A 14,962-nucleotide genomic window follows, 5' to 3' on the forward strand; every position below is an offset into this window, starting at 1 on the left:
CGTGACTGCCCTATGACGGACGGCGGAAGGAAATGATTGTTGAATGGAAGTGGACGTGACCCGGAGCGACTTAGTGACTAGGCGACTGTTATTTTACAAATTAAAAGTTATTATTGACCATAGAGCCATGGAATCTACTACTACCGAAGTTCGCCTGCCAGTATTTACTTAAGTTGGAGATCGCTAGTTTGAAAACAGTCCCTTACCTTCTGTTGCCTGCTGTTTTTACCAAGTTAATCAAATCGCCGACTTTGCCGGAATTCACAGCGCACGACCTGTATCATTATGTAGTCAATGCCGGTGTCTAACAGGCTCTCGTCCTTACACCGGAGCTGATTTAAACGCTCGTCGCTGGCGTTATCTGGGACGAGATGCTACGCTCACACCGGGGGACAATAAACCTCGTAATGCAAAGGTAAAACTTGTTTATCATGCTAACTGACACATTCCGTTCTGTATTGAAATGCTGTGATAATGTCATGTTGAACAGCATCGGGGGGAAAAAATCATAGTGGCAAGCTATGCAGTCATTTCATGAATATGACTCCAGAGTAAAAAAAAAACTCCAAGCACAAAGACGAAATTATTAAACAGTCAAATGAACTTAATAGTTTTGAAGAAGGTACATTTTAAAACTAAGCTGTGTGTACGTGCAGTTGGAGTGGATCTGGCTCGTTAATGGGATTTTAAACACGCAATTCGACACCTCCGTTATTAGAGTGTACGTTTACTAGTAAAATGTGTCAACATCTATCTACTAACCTCGCAAAAAATGATCGCTGCAAAATCCGGGAATACTTCGACGTCTTTTGTCTTCATTAGTAGGTATGCGATAAAAAAGCAATATTTGGTTTGCTCCCTTGTCTATCTGTACAACCGACCGCACGGCAACATATGACCATTTTATGAGATCATTGATTAGATGAAGGACTTTACGCTGTACGAGATTCAATAATTACAATACAGGCAAGTGGTTCTTTTGCTGTCCAGCGTCCCGGAGGGGGCGTTCCCATGAGGGCGGTGACGTCACGTGCAAAAGGTCAATATTTTTCTTGACATTTGAAAATGTATTTTATTTTATTTATTTATTTTTAAAATAAAGCATGCCTTTTGTATTTGAAAGAAAACTTATTATTATTTGTGTGGCAACTCAGAATAAAAGCTATCATTATTTATGTTTTGACATCTATATATAGACTACACTGAGTTGACTTTCCTGGTCGTGGGCGTGTCTGCCATATTTGATGTGTGTGTAAACTAATTTAAGACATCACTGAATTTCAGGAAGTTTTCCCTGATGACCTACAAAGTATACAAAGTTAATACTTCAGTCACCCATTTACACACGTGAATAGATTTTTTTAAACAGATTGGTACCAAAAACAACCTAGTTTTTAAATCTGAGGATCTTATATATAGTTACTCCCAAATTCAGCATATTTGAAAAATTATCAACACAGTTAGTGTGACACTCATACATACATAAAATTAACATGCTTTCGGCTAAATAATTTAAGTGTGTACAATCAGTTGATAATCTTCAATTGTTACATTTTTGGCGGTAATGCACTTTTTTTGTGTTATGAACAATACAATGATTGAATAATCACGCCAATTATTGACATGACTAGACTTGCTTGACATTTGGTGCCAACTTGACTTGCTTGATTTGTTTCTACAATAACTTGTCAATTGATTGAGACTTGAAGGATGCAACCGAATATTTACATGTGAATTTTGACCTCTGAATTTGTTGTGAATTTTGTACAATCCCCGATTTTTTATTTTATCTTATGCCTCAAGGTTAAACAGTTGTCTTCATAAAACCTTTTTTAATTGTCCACACAATTATTAAGTAACGTGTTAAAAGATAAACATAAAACACACACTGTTAAATTGTACTGCACTTTTCCCCAATTGTCTATGTCACACAAGTGAAAAGCAGGTTTCATCCTTGGTGTGTGTAGTAAATTTACAGTTCATGCTCTGCTGAGATTCCAACCCAGGGCCTTGGGACATGAGATTCAGATTGAGATTACTAAAGGGACAATCCCCCAGTCACAACCTATCCCACAAATATGAGGGAAACAGAATGGGAAGCCTGGTGGGTCACCTTACAGCGCCCCGAATGTCTTGGATGGAAAAAAGAAAGAAGAGAAGCATAAGGAACAAGGAGAGAAAAACAAGCTTCAAACTCGGTCCCTTTAAAGGAGAGCAAAGCATGAAACTGGAAAATGTTATGAATGCTTGCAGTTTTAGAAATAAGACGACCAAAAATAGAACACATATTTAGAGGTCAGTGATGCGTGGCATCAGGCATGACATCAATTAGAAAATTTGACATTTTGGACAATCGTAGAGGAGTATTTTTCCTAGGAAATTACGATTATGTTGTTTGAGGTTCGATAGCATTGTTTGCAAACAGAGCAGAACTGCAGCCTTTTCCTATGCCGTTTCACCTTGGGGAAGAAGGAAAGCCAGTTGTTGTAGTGCACATCCTGCATCTCTTTGAAATGTAACTGCCAGAAATATAATAATAGCGTGTGAGAGCCCCTTTAAGGACACACCAAAATGTGTCTCTGGATTAAATGCGCTGCACATATTTCGCATGAGCCCGCCCCCCCATCATCTCTTGTCTGCCGCTCTCGCCCTCCCTCCATCGCTTCCTCGGGCCCGTGGGAAGAGCAGACTCTGGGAGCAGACAGTCTGCAGCCCTAAATATATGTATAAGAGGGAGAAGGGGAAGGGAGGGCACATTAGCAGGCAGAGGAGCAAGGGAGAGCGAATGAAGGGATGGAAGGAAGGAGGGAGGGAGGGGAAACATACTGAGTGTTGGAGGACATACATTGCACAGTGTACAGAGAGAGCCCCATCCACAGAAAAAGGAGTGAGAGGGAAGCAAACCAGAGAGGGAGCATTTGGGGTTTCAACTCACATCCCTCCTCCTCCTCAGAGAAAACACATGCTCACACACACACACACACACACACACACGCCGACTCTCTCTCCCTGACGCACACACATATGCATAGGCGCGCACGCACGCACGCACGCACGCACGCACCACCACACGCATACACAGGCAGAATTGCTTTAGGGTATACCAGTCGGCTTTGGCAATCCTTCCCTTTGTTGTTTCAGCTATTGGTTAGTCTCGGCAGCAGCGTGGCGTGCGCCTCTATCGTCGGGGAGGGTGTTTGTGTTTGTGGAGTCTACCAGGCAGTGAATGAAAGGATGCAGGTAACAAGAGCCGGGTAAGTCCGTGCTTTCCTTCCTTCCTTCCTTCCTTCCTTCATGCTTGCTTGCTTCCTTCCACCGCCTGTGCACATTGGCTACATGAAGCTCTCATCTCTCTCTTCCTTCCTCAGCCTCTTTCTCAGTCTGCTTGACACTGTCTCCTCCCAACTGCGCTCTCTACATCCCCGCTTCCCTTGCCCGCCTTCCTACACTCTCTCACTCTCTCGCTCGCTCTCTCGCTCCCTCTCTCCAGGCTGTGCCTCATTGGTGTGCCCTGATTCCCTTTTTCCATTAGGCTCCGGGCCCATTGGTCGCCCGCCTTCCAACCATTATCTCCACTCGTCCACCCCTCTGTCATCCTGTCTCCCTCCACTCTGCCTCCTCACATTCCCAGTCATCTCTCAAGTCGTAAAAAAAAATGTAGTTTGCATGCAATGCGGGAGCAGAAGTTTGCAGTGGGCACGTTAAATGAATTGGGGGAGAAGTAAAAGGGAAGGCTGTGAGAAAGAAGAGGAAGCAAAGTTTAAAGAGAAGACTGCAGCTGGTAGGTAACTTGCGCTGGATTTTGCTGTCATCACGTAAAGATTTACAATAGTTTGCTTATGTTGCAAAGTCGTGTGAGTAATATTTACATTACTGTGAGAAAGCAACACATGGCTCAGTTAATTGGTGTGTTGTTAGTTGCGCTGCTGTGTGTTGTTACTGGATAGTTCTTTTGATAATATTTCCTCACTATCTTGAATTGAAAATGATCTGAATCATTACTATGGATATAGACATACAAAGACAATAATTGAAAAGTTTGTTTTCAAAGTTTTGCATTTCTCCATGCAAATGTTAGAGTTTGTGCTTTGGATGTTATTTACAGATGACACTATTTAGAATTAAGCTTATTTTTGTGCTTTGATAAAACGTGTTATACGGGTTCTGTCGGTGTCATGTGAGGTCTGAGATGCTGCAAGGACATTGTATGATAGGCTGGATGGAGCTGTAAGTGCCAGCAGATAAACCTCAAGACATATAGGTAGCCTCCATATAAGAGGAGAATGAAAGCAACACTTTCCTACAAAAGACAATAGAGAATTTGTAGTGTGACTTTGTTCTTACGTGTGTCATATGGTGTGTGTTCACAGCAGAACAACAAATGCGCTGCAACATGTTGTATTCTGTTAAGATAAACTAAGTGAGCTGTTTTATGTTTCCTCTCCCTCGCCCGCAATTGTTGCGCACATACAATGTGAGGAGTGGTTCATACAAATGGTATATAACCCTGCCAATATTACCACAATATAAACTTCAATTCATTCAAACAAAAAAAATATTGTGCAATTCTGTCCAGTTTTCCTTGCACCTGCACAGTCACCATGTGGGGACAGCTGACTTGGCATAAAGTGAGTGCATGTTCTTTGGGGTCTTCCTCCTCCGGTAATGTCTTGCTTGTTAAGAGGAGACTGTTGTTGTCGTGCTGAGAATGTGTGCTTGGGTAGCACCGCCACAGTGCCTGATATGCTTTGCGGCGGACAGGAAGAAACAGGCCACTGTGATTAAATTAGAGAGGGAAATCACGCTACCCTGCTTGTACTGAGAGCAACATTACGGGGGACCCCCAGCCACCCACCGCCCCCAGCCCTCTGTGTGTGTGTGTCTCTCTCGCTCTCACTCAGACCACTCACCAACATAACTGTCTGGTCAAAGCTGCAAAGCAGTACACTTTCCTTACAGTTCCACTTCGAACCTCAATATTCAAATCAAACGTGTATTTACATACAGTTTGATAATAAGGCAGATAGAAGACATGCAATCAAGCTAAATGAGAGTGAGTCTTGACTCCAACCTTGGAATGTAGAAAAAGTGAGTCCACTCCCTTCATCCACTGCAGCCTAATGAATTGCAAAAAGCCTCTCGGGGATCCCCTGCATGCAAACAGCAGCGGGTTGACTGCTTGTTGCTATAGATGTCACATGCGTTTTTAAATCACGTCTGAATTATTATAATATTTTTTTAAAACAAAAACATGCGTCTTTAGTGTTTAGGTCATTGACAATATAACATGTTGGAAACACCTCAGTGTTCAACATGTCTACTGACCATTATTATTATAAAAAAAAAAAAATTTTTGTTGTTTGTGTGGCATTCAAGAGTATAGATGTCATGCTGACAGATATTAGTTTTACATACAGTAGCATTAGACTGTGTTGCAAACAATACATTGTCTTAAGTCTTCTGTTTTTAAATATGGTCTTCCCATTCAGCAACTTCTATGTGGTTCATATTTTTCTTTGTCGACCTAAGTTACGCAAAGTATAGATATATGCTTATATGCACAAATTGTGGCCAATATTTGTTAGAGACAGTATGTTATTTTTCGAGTTGACAGCTAAAGAGGGGTTGCATATTTGTTGCTGTTTTTGTAAATCACGTTGATGGCTATGCGAAGAAGAGGAATGTATTAAAGGAAGGAGTTATTGCTATACTAATAAATGGCCGCAAATGTTTACTTCTACACTTAATTGGACTGATCAAAATTTACAGCTTCAATGCAAACTGAAAGCTTAGTGAAAGTGCTCTATGTATTATTATCATTATTATTATTGTTATTATTATTATTATTATTACCCATCCATCCATTTTCTTGACCACTCTGATTCCTCACGAGGGTCCCGGAGGTCAGCTGGCTTCCGTCAGTCGGCAGGGTACACCCTGAACTAGTTGCCGGCCAATCGCAAGGCACACAGAGACGAACAACCATTCACACTCACAATCACACCTAGGGACAATTCAGAGCGCCCAATTAACCTGCAAATGCATTATTATTATTATTATTATTATTATTATTATTATTATTATTATTATTATTATTATTATTATTATTATCCTCCTTCACTGTTAAAAAAATGAAAGCTATAAAATGATGACGGTAACTAGGCTTACACTGAAACACATTACATTTATATTTGTATTTTGTAATTGACTTAGCCATTTACATATGCAAATATTAAAGTACAAGTATTTAAAAGAATCATATTTATGTCTAAATTTTACAGGTAAACATAGTAGAACAGCACCAGGAAAAACAATACAACAGTATGTAATACAAAGTGCTATTTCCGTCTTTTGCATGTGAAGATTGAAGAGAAGTTTGTATCGTTGTTGTCAGGCAGTTTTCGCCAGATTCAATATGCGAAATGGCCTCAGCCATCGGTTAAAAACTGGTCATTTGGATTGGCTGTTACCTAGCGAATCAGTGAACACGTTGGGAAAAGAAGTGATAGAAGTGAACAAACAGCGAAGAAAAAGGCATCATCTAGTAAATCAATCTTAGCTGAACGTTGCTCTTATCATTTGTCCTGCTCGTGATAGTAAAGGTTGGCATGTGCGCATTTTATTTCATGAAACCGTAAATGTGGATGGTAAGAGAAATCAAGAATTATTAGCTATTGTTGTCTGCATGTGGAACGTACTGAACCGTTAATTTAATTAGCATCAAGGTCTTGTTGATTCAGTGGTTCAATTTAACACCTAAAACTGTTGAGTTCGGTAATATTAAACATTTTTTATACTCTTCTTTAAGCTTATTTTCCCCCCTTAGAATTAACAATTCTTTAAATGTGGGTCTATTTCTAAGTCAACTGAACAAACTCATGCACTGTCAAATGAGGTTCCATAAAGGACGAATCAAAATGTCTTTATTTTCAAATAATTTAATTGTATTTAATTGAATTATTATTATTATTATTATTATTATTAGCACTTTTAGTTGTATTATTATTATTATTACATTTTGTAAGACAGAATTTTTGACATAACTGAACAAAAAATCAAGTTGTAGGCAACGAGTGTATGTCGGCATTTTTCTAAGGCGTCTGGCCTTCATATGGTTGCGACTTGAACATGAATCATTGTGAAACTTTGAGAAGATACCTGGGGAATCAACTTGCTCTTCCAGTCTTCTCAATGACGTGGTTAGGCAAGGGCAGAGCGGGGATTGATCCATCTGAGCAGACACAATGTCAATACTGATGTCTGCTCAGTGTGAGATGTGGCTGCTCCCGTGTCCTTCACCGAAAACCTCCCTGCAACGCTTGATATATAGCTGCCATTAATTAAGCCACCTTCATCAGTGAACTCTATTTACTCCTATCGTTAATAAGAAACAACATTAAATAACAATTGGAATTGATCACATTTAAACATCAGAATTAAAAAAACAGACAACTATGCTCCTGTTTTTAAAATATCACTTTTTTATTTTTTTATTTTTTGTTGAGGAAACCAATCTATTTTTATAGCAGTTACATGAGATGGGATTGGATTTGCGTTAATCTAAATTCTGACATGCTGCCATCTGCAAATTGTACAGTTTGGTGGCTGTTCCAAACTAGCATTTTTGGCCTTTTTGAAGAGGTACAATATGTGCTGTCTCGGGGCAATTTTAGGGTATAGTCATGAAATGACATCCAGTATGAGGCAAAAATAAGAATAATGGTTTAATCTGGGGATTATTCTTGCATCAGACTGGAATTCTGATGTGGGTGTCCCGCTTGAGTCCTGAGATAGCATGGGAGTCCACCACCGTGCACACACACCTCCGTGACTCTCCTCGGGGAAAACATGATCTATCTCCTGGCGGGCAGGCCAATTAAAAACCAATCAGGCTGCATGAAGTGCGCTGGTAATGGGAAAGCCACAGTGGTGGAAGTGGGGCTGATAAATGGACACTTTCACCTTGTGGCATAACAGCCTCCCACCAGCATCCATCACCCTCAGGGACAAGGCTCTCCTCCACGCCACTCGCAGCTGCTGTGCAATATACTGTACACTCACTGACCACAACATCAGGGACAAGTGCAAGATCTAATGCAAAAAACTGCCTTTACAAGGCAATAATCCTCAGTCTTTAATGACAATGTCAAAGATAATGAACAATATACTGCAGCTTTACAGTACACATATCGCAAACTGTGAAAGAAAATATATTGTGTTATTTGTCTGCGATTGGTTGTCTAATCATATTGTGTTTCGATTAGCAACATATGCTCGGTAGATGGCAATGAACCGCCAGGGCAACATAACAGCTTGCCATTACAACACAAAAGTCAGCATAAATAAAACTAACTCAATAACACCAATCATAATAACGTGCGTGTGTTTTTTTTTTAGTGACAGGGGAGTGGGGGTGCCATTGTGACTCTGAGATTGAGATTATTGCAAGGTGTTGTCAACTGGACTGTACCGTTTGCATTCTGGGGTCAGGAGAACACAACCACAACTGAAATAGGAAAAAGATCAAATAAATCCCTATTGATGCATTCTAATTCAGATGATTTGTGCCCAGTGGCAAAACACAGTGTCTGCTGCTGATATTTACATGATTTAGATGTGTCAAGTTGTTTGGTGCAAACTTGACACATGTACTATTCCTGCTAAATACAAGTGGAAACGCAGTTTTCGTATCTTTGCCCCCGGTGCCAATGTAAGGCCGCTGAAAAGAAAACTATTAAGAGTGTGTGAGGGGATTCATTCCATTTCAGAAGCTGCTGTGACCTACTTCACACAGCCAGGCAGCTGTAAATAAGGATTTTCATAACCTGGTTTAGCCTTTTCCCATCGGAAACACAAGCGCGTCTTGAAGATTGTTGTAAAGAGCACCGGAGTCGCTGTTTTGAGTGTCGCTATGATATCATCAAAGCGCTGACCTCGAGACTGTGTGAGTTGTCTTCAGGCCATTACATTTATTTATTTGCTTTCTTTCTTTTATTTTAGAATGAACAGAAGCTTGGCCATTCAAGCAATGATAGAAAAGGAAGGCGCTCAATCAAGCAGTTCGGTTCTTGCCGCCTGTTTATGCACTTTGTTCTTTTGTTCCCCTTTCAATTCACACGGTTTAGGAGGGGGACATATGAGATATCCTAGCAAGCCGACGTGAATGTATAAGAAATACTGGGCAAAAAAATATGAATGGGTATCATATTCTACAATATTAGCCCTTAAGTCTCTCTGGATGTCAGCTCGGCCAGTCAAGCGAAAGTGGTGTGAAATCGTCAAATGATTACTAAACAGACATCCATTATTCAACATGGCAATTGGAGAGGTCACAATCTCCTTATTTATGCTTGCTCCATAAATCTGATATGTCACTTTTGATCGCTCCCTCCGTCATGTCGGCAATATTGGGTGAATATTACAATGTTTGATGGGTAATTGACTATGGCATGCGACAGCGGTCGAGATGAATGGACATTCTACGGGTGCAGTCGGGGGGGGGGGGGGGGGGGTTATACATGCACTGTAGGTGAGTCAGACGAGATGACAGATAAGTGGTGATCGGGGCATTGTAAAAGGGAGGAAAACACTGAAAACTGTAATGGCCCATGACTGACAGGGGCCCTACAAAATAATATTTTCGATTTGTGGTATTGATGTGGTTGGAGCCCAGAGTAATATATTTTTCCACAGAACACCCTGGGTCGTCATCGCCACCTCCCCTGCAAGGCCAATGACATTTTTGGGGTAACTGGTAAATATGGCAATTGTTGTGTAGTAAAGCTGTTCAAGCTTTCACAAGTGCTGTAAGATTAGAGCTCATTTAGGACCCGTTTATACGATGACGCTTGCGGGTAAAAACTCCAAAATTTTCCATCAGCAGTGCCTTTCGTTTCGAAGGTGATGGCGTTTTGGGGGCTTAAATACTCAAAAATTTGAAATCCACCTTCAAAGGGGAAAAGTTGAATACAATCCCTTGTTGTGTTCCCTTATACACGGCCCAAAACTTAAAACTCCGCTCACATCTCCTTACGTCGCGTACACATTTACGTCGCATAAATGTGCCAGTACAAGGAAGTAAACAAACGATCTGACTATATCCATCGGTCCGCCCTTCAAGCTGCTCTGGCTAATTGTTTGGCAGCACTCACAGTCAATGCCGCTTTAGGTTTTGTTTATCGTCTAAAGTGGCTCGTAGAGCAAAGTCAACTTCTTGGTCTGTCCAAACGAAAAAAAATTCCCGCTAGTAGTTGCTAGCCATCATTTTTGTTTTGACTTAGAACGTGGATGAGAGATGAAAAGAGATTTTTCGCATGCGCACGGATATGGCGGGGTTAAATCACAGCACCACCTAGCCACCTGGCATGCATACACAATAGAATTCCACACTTGTGTCATCATATGCACACATATTTTTGGGGGAAAATGTTTGTTTACTGTGAACATGAAACAAAAAGTAGAGACGAGACGCCACTTTTGGGTCTTCTGTTCAGATCGTCGTCATATAAACGTAGCCTCAAACACCGTACATAATAGTGTGATAAAGTCATTTAATGGAAAGGACCTTGTGACGTTATTTTTAATCCTCTTTAATATGATATAATCAGAATAAGCAAAAAAAAAACGGAATATGTGAGAAAAACTTAAAATATACTCCATATATATCGATTTACATTTTGAACCTCAAACAGTGTAAAGTTGATGGAACTTGTCGCTCTAAAACGTAAATGGAGTTAAACAATTCCATATGTTTACTGTGCTAAAACTATGTATTTCTTTACATGCTTTAGTACAACATTTACTTGAGCTTATGTTTGCATATCAATTTGAGCCAAATCCTTTTGAAGTGGGTACAGCAAGGCATGGGAAAGAATAAGATCCAGCATTTGTATTGACTAAAGAGGACATTAGAGTGTGCCATATTTATTTCAGTCACCACTCAGAGTGGTTATTGTTATAGACAATGGATTAAATGATTCTTATGATCACATTGTTATTGTCACAGGCAATGAAACAGACCATTTGAATTAACATATTATCCTCTCGCTCTCCTGTCTTGGCTGCTGCGCTGTGATACTTTCTGACAAATATACAACTTTTGTGAATAAATGAAAATTGAAATAAAAGTAGTGGGTGTAGGTGGTTGGGTCAAGCATGAGCCTGTAAGGGTGTGTGTCTTATTCGTGTCTGAATGCGAGGCCTGTATGACAGCACTGGGAGGAGGCAGCCAGGCAGACATGATGTGCTCTGAGCCGCAGCGTCTCTGTGAGGGTGGCCTGACCTCTGCCTTCAGCTCCGCTTCACAGAACAGCAGCAAATGAGAGGTGTCATTGCATGACAGCAGCACAGTCCCTCTTTAGGACTGACGGCTCCTGCAGCACACACATGCACAAGCATGGAATCCAATGTGCAAATGGGCCGGCACATATGTACACAAACATGCAAGTCGAGATGAACGCTTGCTACAGTTGGCACCGAGTCAGGGATACAATAGATGTATAAATATTGACAGACACACCACCTACAGGCGAGTAGGATTCGGCGCATATCCATTGTCCTGTCCTGCACTCCCCTAACGAACATTTCCCTGGGCCGAATTTTGTTCCCAGTCCATTCCTGCACACTAAACGTTGGTTGAAGCTGCTTTCCATCTGTATTTTGTCATGAAAATATAGTAACTGTGCAGCTCTGTTTGAGGAACATTGATATGAATTGAGTTTTGACCATTTTAGAGCTTAAGTCGTGCTTTGACAAGCTCCAGTCGGACACACAATGAAGTGTGTCAGACAACAATCTGAGCATACACTATTTGATTAGGTTCTTTCTTACTAGTCTTTTTTTTTTTTCAATTAAGTCTCTTTCGGTTGTGTGCACAAGTCAGTCAAGTCAATTTAGTACTTGAGAGTAATAAGGCACAGTTTTCAAAGGAACATAATGCAGCAGCAAATAAACTAATAACGATATGACTAAACATATTCTTCTTATACAGTAGATAGCATTGCATAACTTCATCTAACCATCCATCCATGTTCTTCCGCTAATCTGGGGTCATGTCGCAGAGGCAGACGTTGAAAGCCAAGCCAACCAAGCTTTCTCACTCTATCCAGAGCTGCCAACTATTACGGATTGTCCGTATTTTGAAATGCAGTCAAATGAACCGTAGCTTGTTACACCCGTTACGGAATAAAAAATAAAAAAAAGTAAAATAAATAAAACATAACTCACATTTGATCAAACAAGTTAAAAATAATAGGTGTGATATCCACTTTATTCCTGAGAGCTCTGAAGAAGAAACAATTACGGGTGTGACTTCCTGTAAAACACAGTGTGAAAATTTGTTACAGCAGTTTTAGTTTCCCGGAGCAGTTTATCGAAACATTTTTTGTTTTTTGTTTTTGTTTCCCTTTCCAAACTATCATAAGGCCCCCTGTAGTTTTTAAAAATGTATTGCACATCTCGGTAACCCTGGACAAGACCTTGCTGAGGGTGTAGACTGTAGATCTGATCCACTGTTCCATTGCCATGTCAAAAAACTCACTGCTTCTGCTGAATCTGAGATTGGACTTGACTTGAGAACTTTCGTTCAAGAACCCCCAAACAGACCAAACCAGGGATGTTCAGGTGTGTGCCCCCCTTGTTGTTGACTGCATTGCATCCCATGTAGATGCACAGTATTTCTAATATTTTGCATCTCTTGGGTCGCTAAATAAAATCCAAATATTAGAATCTCTTCCATGTACAGTATCATGTTTTCATCAGTATTCATTAGTTTTGTTTGAATCGAACGTGAAGGTCCTTGTAAAGGCAACATTATTGATCTCGTTATATTTTTCAACTGCACTTAATGTTGTGCCCAGTAGGCTATATCTAGCACATATCTTGTGTGAGTAAATTGCGTGTGAGTCTGTGAAAGAACTCAAACGAGAGCATAGCCACCTGCCACCTGGAGACCTCCTCAGACAAAACCACTGACAAGGCAACTTTCTGCCTTCATGCTAAGTCCCTCCAAGACACAAACACTTGCACACAGGCACGCACACGATTATCCTCATGTACCCTCTCCTTGCTTGTCCTCCCTTTGCTCCCTCTGTCAAGCTCCTTTATCTCAGCCTGACTATCTCCCTGAATCCTGTGCATCTCTCCTTTTCTCTCCAGCAGCCTACCCCCTGAGCCATTTTGCGCTGCTGCCGCCGCCATGCATCTTTATTGTTATACTGGTTTCCGGAGCAGGATTTCCCCTGTCCGGCTGGATGATTAGTTCAAATGACTGTTAGTAGTGGGTGGTGGTGCAAGTTTTCCCTTCGTTTCTCATCTCAGATCAGCAGTTAACGAGGGGGCTGGTCCACGTATTTACTGATAACAAGGCGGGTGATATGGCTTCTCATATCCTCCCCATTCCTCATCAATTGCACCCCGCTTTCCCATGAATAATGAATCAGACCCACAGACAAGAAAGTCAAAGTGTGTGGTGTGATATACTGCAAAACGCACAAGGAATTGAAGCAGTGCACTCATAAGAGAATTCTCGCCCACTTTTCATTGCTGCAATGTATTCAGGTCATTGCCAGGGTCTCATTTAGCGCACCGCTTTGTTTTTTTTTTCTTTCCTCCCTTGTGCTGAGCTCCTGCATCGTGTTCACATTGTTAGAATCTGTGTATCCCAGTCCTGAATTAAAAGCACTACACCTTTTAGCTCTTTAGTCTCAGCCCTCGCCGTCCCTCGCTTCCCCGACCAAGGTACTGCCCCGCTCATGTAAGTGACCTAATTTTCCTGCTCTTCCCAGCATTTTCTGATATGAGCTGTTCCAAAATAGAACGGCTACAGTGAAGCGTGGCTTTGCTCATTTCCATCTTGCATAACAGAAATCAAACACCCCTTCCCCCATCCCTCTCCCCTCCACACATACCCCAACCGCTCCCTTAGTTTAGTAGCATGAAGACGGCACATCCTCTCACAGGCTTAATATCACCCCCCCCCCTCCCCCGTCACAGTGAGAGGAAGTTGGTGATATTATGAATTTAATGAATTCATTTTCTTTCCATATTACATATCATCTCTATATTACCTCTCTTACAATGTGTGCTGCACTCGTTAGAATACTAAGCCCCGCTTTCCACCAAGCACGACATTTTACTTCAATTTGATGCAATACTCAATTATTGTCAGTATGTTCAAAGGGCACCGAAATAAGTGATCAATCTGGACCACTTTTGGCATCATCCACGTGTGTCAATAGCTGTGTTCTAAGTCAGGAGCTGCACCCATACATTTGAAGGCCAATGATGTCTTAACACCACAAAAAAAATCCTTCAAATGTAGCCTTCTTTTACTGTGTTTGCCGAATGCATTGCTCTTATCCTTTGTGGCCTCCCATAAAGTATTCCCAACATTATTTCTGTGCCAATTGTTTCGAGACATAGTAAAATAGCAATGTACGATTGTCAATTGAAGCTTAACAGCTGTTAATTTGTGTTATAATTGTGTTTAATCCTGTTTATAGGACATTAAAGTTTTCATAAAGCCTCTATGTAATTACGTGTGATGAGTAGGCTAATGCTAACATTTTTCTACCTAGCATTGCTAGGAAAAGGGCCTGGTACATACACGTAATGATTTTCAACATCTTGACTATTTTTAAAATGAGAACAACTTCACACATACTTATGTAAAAAAAAAAAAGTATGTGTGTTCTTACTGCTTGTGTAGTTTATGGTGTACAGCTGATGATCAGCACAATACCACACAAGTAACAAAATCATATCTCCACCAACAATTGTGAGTCTCCTCCCTTAAACCAGATGTCTATCATAATACCAAGTAGAGAGGCAGAAATGTACCACATGACATCCAAACCGTAGAGGAAGTGATACAATAAGCTTGACTGTTAGCATATTTGGTAGCAGAGGCATGCAAAGCGCTTTAGCTGTAGCTGCAACTCCATTTGTGAGGTCTGTCAACAGT

At 40.9% G+C, this 14,962-nt stretch overlaps 1 protein-coding gene across 11 annotated transcripts in view; it reads left to right on the forward strand.

The window, feature by feature from the left end:
• The first annotated feature begins 2,921 nt into the window (after positions 1–2,921).
• Positions 2,922–14,962, forward strand: part of myt1lb (myelin transcription factor 1-like, b) — a 139,782-nt gene continuing 127,741 nt past the window's right edge. For 5 of the 11 annotated variants that reach the window (XM_086095210.1, XM_086095217.1, XM_086095218.1 and 2 more), the window contains exon 1: positions 3,278–3,781. The gene's annotated coding sequence lies outside the window, so the exon portion shown is untranslated. Of the gene's footprint in view, positions 3,255–3,274; positions 3,782–14,962 lie in introns of those variants that run through there. The other 6 variants (XM_086095220.1, XM_086095221.1, XM_086095211.1 and 3 more) reach the window with 5 other exon arrangements.

The sequence above is a fragment of the Leptonotus elevatus genome, chromosome 14 (genome assembly GCF_054856555.1).
Source record: "Leptonotus elevatus isolate MCC_2025b chromosome 14, RoL_Lele_1.0, whole genome shotgun sequence".
Classification (NCBI taxonomy): Eukaryota; Metazoa; Chordata; class Actinopteri; order Syngnathiformes; family Syngnathidae; genus Leptonotus; species Leptonotus elevatus.